Source organism: Pinus tabuliformis, chromosome J (genome assembly GCF_031772625.1).
Source record: "Pinus tabuliformis cultivar Carrire ecotype Pingquan chromosome J, CPIR1, whole genome shotgun sequence".
Taxonomy (NCBI): Eukaryota; Viridiplantae; Streptophyta; class Pinopsida; order Pinales; family Pinaceae; genus Pinus; species Pinus tabuliformis.
The window spans coordinates 884,574,431-884,580,329 of NC_142295.1; the positions used below are offsets into that span (position 1 = coordinate 884,574,431).

Below are 5,899 nucleotides of genomic sequence, written 5' to 3' on the forward strand. Positions count from 1 at the left end.
TTTATAATATTCATCACTTGGCTTTGCAATATTAATACCTTAGGTTTATTAATGATATTACTATAAATGTCATTAATATCATTAATATGTATCAATAATAATATCAATCTCAAAGGTTTAGTATATTAACATTTTCAATTTATTATTTTTATTTTCATTATTATTTTTATATTTTTATTTCTTACATGTATTTATTATAAAAGATCATTTTTATTATTTCATATATTTTTATTATTAATTGATATTTATTGATTATTGGTAATTGATTTGATCAATGTTTTTATTATAGGTCAGGGAGCCTAAATCCCCTTCCAAATCCCCTAATAAAAGGTCGACATTACTTCTATCAAAGTTAATGTGACTTTTTATTTCATTGTTCTCCTGCGTGTGTGTGGTATGCATAGCAAGATTGAGCGATAAAGACAAAGGCATGTGGTCAGAGTCACGCTCGTACCCATTAAGAAGCTCACATTTTGTAACATGGTTGAGGACATGGATGTTAGAAAATTTATAATCCACGATGTTGCTACCCATCCCATGGAAATAGGTTATCTGGTTAGAGAGAGGCCATTTATTAATACCATTACATGTGATTAGGTCCTAGGAACTACAAATTTTGAGGAGCTCAGTGCTGAATAAGTTCTTGATTATGTCTTTGGATTTTCTCTTGAATCTATTAGCTAATTTACCATCCTCATCAAGCCACAAGGGGTCAATGTTAGAGTTGTTACTTAACATAATAGCTTGGTTAGTAGAAGTTCGAGCATTAAAGTCCCTAAGCAAAAGGATATTGCCTTCATTCCTTAGGTTGTATATGTCTTTTTCGAAGGTATTGAAAGGACAATTCTTATCCATGTTTTTTTCTTATAGGATGTAGAGTTGATAGTGGTGAAATAGCAGATTGCGAGAAAGATCCTATTGGTTGTAGAATCAAGGATCTCGATCCAAATGTACTGATTGAAGAGGTCGATTTTATGAAGTGATGTCAATCCCTTTTATCACTTGTGTTTGAGACTCTATCCCTAATAATAGCTTTTCTATTCCTAATAATCACCCATTTCCATTCTTTTCTTGCCTCCTTGACCCTTTATACTTCTTTCCTAAGTTCAACATGGTCTTCTGGAATGAGATCTTCATTTATAAATATTCCTGTTCCTTTTAGGCTTGGGGATTTCCTAAGCATATATAATTTATTGTCATTACAACTAACCTTGACACAAATTAATGTACGTTTATGCTAATGTATCTTTCCTAGCTGTATTTCTTCAATGAGATAAGTTGTTTAAATTTGATATTTTGTCTTTAATTATTTTTTAACCAATTCTAATATGTCTTCATTGTTTTGTTCTTCTATACCATCAATTATAAAGTGTAAGGCTCTTTTCTAGCACTCATAGTCGAGTACAATTAGTTTATTAATTTCTTCTTTTATGGGTTTAATATCTAATTTATTCTCTATGTTATTTAGGGCTAAATTATTATGTAGTTGTTCTTTTAGATTTTTAATCTTGCTTTTCAAAGTGTCATTTTCTTTAACCATTGCTTGTTTTCTATGTTCGATTTCTTGAATTCTACCTTTCATTCCTTGGAGTTCAGTCTTGAGTGAGAGTATTTTATTTTCTAACGATTTGTGGTTATTGTCAATCATTGTAGTTAATTCTAGTTTAAAATGGTTTTCTCTTTCTTCTCTTCATCTTTCTAAATATTCAATGTACTCATAAAGACTCTCTAGGGTAATTTTACTTGGTCTCCCTTTGCTAGAGGGGTTTTAGAAATATGAGAATTACTCATACTGGAAATAAGAAGAACCTAACAAAATGAGAGTAAGTAGGAACATATGCACCTGTCAGAGTTGTCCGTAGCAGTGTCTGTAATGCAGATCACGGGTTGTTGATACAATTAAGTGCCTGCCCTTCTTCAGTCCATATTCGATCACTCCATTGACCTCATACTTTCTCTCCAGTGCACAAAATCAAAGTCATTTAGTTTTGCATAATATACATGGCAGGTATTTCACACACAGGAAGAACTTTAATTGCAATGGATAAGTGGTCCTATACTTTTCTTCAGATGTCGAATTTCTTTCAAGTACCAAGAAAGGAGATTCCAAGGTTTTCCAATAATACGTAGTGGTTAGACAATAATTACTAATATATTAATATATTAATTATTAAAATATTAATTAATATTATTAATAATATAATAATTAATATATAAGATTATTTATTTTTTTAAATTTTTTTATTAATTTTATTTCCTAAAATGGGAAAAATTATTAATATTATTAATTGATTATTATTTCAATCTGGACCATTAACGATATTGATTGGATAAATATATATTAATCATTAAATATCCATTAATAATATTAATAATTGTTTTTTCCTTTTAAGAAATAATATAAATAAAAATAAAAATAATAAAAATACTCTTGTATATTAATTATTATGTTATTATTATATTAGTAATTAATAATAACAATTAATATATTAATAAATAATAAATAATATATTAATAATAACTAATGTTTACTAATATGTTTTAATCACATATAATAATATTTGTGTGTGATTGATGGATAAATAAATGTATATTAACCATATTTATTTAAATAAATATAATTGTGCTAATTTAAATAATTTAAATTCATAAAATGTTAATAACTTTATAATAATTTTACATCCTATGAGAAGTATTTACCATGAATAAAATACACCCCAATAATTTCCCAAGTTATCTTAATGATTTCGGGTAGAAAATTGAAACTTTATGCATTTACAACACCTTTTTTTCAAATGGGTACTACAGATAGCATATTTTGAACTTATTGAAATGATCTAATACCCTTTTTTCTAATTTTCACAGGATCATTACACCATTATCTTTGTGATTTTTTTTAGCGAATAAATTGATTTCACCAACTATTTATATCAGATCATTATCTATCTATATATATATTTTGAGGATGGTAAGTATTTTTTGAATTGCATTAATTGGAAAAAAACATTTAATATCACTTAACCCAGCATGTTTGAATGCGAATAATCTTAGTAGCATCTTCGTGTTATTAGTCCCTGCCCAAAGGGCTGGCAGGGACTATAGTAATCGGTTTTCAGTTTTGCATTATTCCCCACACAAAAACCAAAGTAATCTAACTCAATTTAACTTAATGTTTTCGATTTATATCTCATAAAAGACTTTTTCATCTGCCTATGAGCTTCATCCTTTCATTATTTCAACCAATACAACAACTTGGAGGTCTTATTTGGCCTCATATCGAGGCAATACGTACTAAAACTTAGAGTAAATGTCTATTGATACAAAAATCTCACTGGGTTTTTAGTTTCTCTTAACTAATGCTAACATTAGTTAGCAAACATTTTATGTTTATACTAATTAAGAGTATCTCTTTAAACACATATTTTCATGTTTAAAAGGTTTACACATGGCTCACACATGTTTAGACACCATACTCCAGTTACACATGGCTCACACATGTTTAGACACCATACTCCACTTGTCTTCACTTCACATGACACCATACTCTACCTGTCTTCACTTCACATTCTCTTGGTCACCAAATCCTGTATTAGAGCCTACCAAAGTCTGGCTTCATTATATCCCGCACACAATTGATTCTCTTCGTCACCAAATGTTGTATCAAAGCGTACCAAAGTCTGGCTTGATTATATCTTGCACAAAACTATTTGCTCTCAGATTTTTGATCCAAATCTGCAGCGTCCTTTTTAGTTTTATAGCTTGTTGAAGAGCTTGTAGCAGAGGTGAAGAGTCTATGCGAGAAGCATTATTTCCTGTTAAAAAGGAGGAAGGAGGACTGCCAGAAGCATTATCTTCAGTTAAAAAGGAGGAAGGAGGACTGCTAAGGCAGCAGTCCCAAATTTCTCTCCCCGTGGCATGACTAGATTTCCTGCTACCTGATTTTCTGCTACTTGACAAAGGAGGGAAAGTGCTACTTGATTTCCTGCTACTTGAGAATGAAGGCAAAGTGCTTATATGAGTCAAAGAAAATAGTGGTGGATATGAGGATGCATATTCCTATATAAACAAGCTATTTGATAATCACAAGATGAGATACCAACAGATGAATACCTATAGACGATCGAGAGCGAGAGAGTGCATTTGACCCCCTTTTTTTTTGTTATGGTTTACGGGAAATTCGCTCTTTTTCTGCCTTCATCTTTGGTGGTGCCTCTACCTATTCTACTGCTGAATGAACGAATGCTACGTCTGGCCACATTGTTGATATTACTTGGTCACCCGACACGGAATATAGATCATCCATTGTCGGGTTATCCACTGAATCTACAAGTATATCAACTACTGCATTTGCCTCCATTCTCACTGCTTATTCAATGTTGTAATGACTACCCGTCTGCCTATTCAATAGTCATTCATTTCCCTTTCTTTTGGACAGAGCTACGCTAGCTCTACAACTAGTTTCATTTTAACTCTGTCATTTGTTCTCTACACTGCCATTATGGAGACTGGTTTCTTTTTTGTTAATCTCACTCAGTATTTCAATATACTAGTAGAAGTTGGTGGAAGCTCCTCCTCACTTTAATGGCTCAATTGGATTTTTTTTTAGATATTTTATTTAGCTTGAAAACAAATATCACTGTCTCTTACTTATATACTATTTTTCTCACCAAACTAACAATTATTGTTTTCCTTTCATTTCCAGGTCGCCAGAAGAATTCTTGCCTCGATTTAGGTTCATCCTCAGGCTCCGCCTTTTGGTCATAATTCTTCTTCGAAGATTATAATGACTTGCTCGGTGATTAAACGGGTGCTTATCATGCCTTTGCGATGGGTGGTGCAGGTTCCTCTTTTACCAGGTAATTTTTGATGAGGCTATGTCTATATCTATTATTATTATGCATTTGCAAAACCAGTAAGTTCGTATGATGTAATCCTTCCATAAGTTCAATAGCTAACTTCAAACTTTATTCATAAGTTCAATAGCAAACTTCAAAATTTATTCTTAAAGCAAGTAACTTCCTGCAAGAAACTTTACGAAACAAAACGAAACATAAACCAATATTGTTGGCCATAAATGTATGCCTTCAAAGTTGTAAATACCAGTTCAGTGATTGTGCTATAATATTAACCAAGCATGCACGTTGTTGAACATGATGTAGATCTTACGGTACGCTGGACAACTGGTCAAGAGGTTAAAATTGTTGATTAATTTCTTTTAACACCTAGCCAGCTTGATTGTGCATGCATTACATATAGTAATTCCAAAGGAATATCTGGATCATGGTGCATGTATTACATGTGTTGATTCCAAGGTAATATTTGGACACTACATAGTTTGTATCTGGATGAGGAATTACTGGGTGTGCTAAGTTTTCGGTGAAGCTATTACAAATGAATAACTTACGGCCTCATATATCATTTCTTGCCCCGTATATCATTTTTTACTGTTGGCATCTCAATCAATTCTTCCTTTATTATCTGCGATTTCCATTATTTGACAAATGTAGTGCTCAAAATTAACATTATTCTTGCCATATTTTGCAACTAACATTATTCTTGCCATATTTTGCAACTAACATTATTCTTGCCATATTTTGCATCTAATGATGGCAAACCTGCTGTCCCATGTTGTTATTCCTTGAGGTATTATTTTTAATGCTTTTTTTCCTACAGTTTTTCTGTATATAAAATATTATCAATATTTACAGTTTTTCTGTATATAAAATATTATCAATTTTTATCTCGGTAAACTATGAAGTAAAGCGAACTCAAATCTCAAATCTTACATGCTAATTGCAAACCTGCTATCCCATGTTGTTATTCCTTGATGTATTATTTTTAAAGTTTTTTATCTTAAGTAAACTATGAAGTAAAGCAAACTCAAATCTGAACTCTTACA

At 31.2% G+C, this 5,899-nt stretch overlaps 1 long non-coding RNA gene across 1 annotated transcript; it reads left to right on the top strand.

Annotated features, from left to right (window-relative positions):
• The first annotated feature begins 4,292 nt into the window (after nt 1-4,292).
• On the top strand, nt 4,293-5,305 carry LOC149229502 (uncharacterized). The gene is made up of 2 exons (XR_016247293.1): nt 4,293-4,329; nt 4,703-5,305. It is a non-coding gene; the product is annotated as an uncharacterized LOC149229502 (long non-coding RNA).
• The last annotated feature ends 594 nt before the right edge of the window (nt 5,306-5,899 follow it).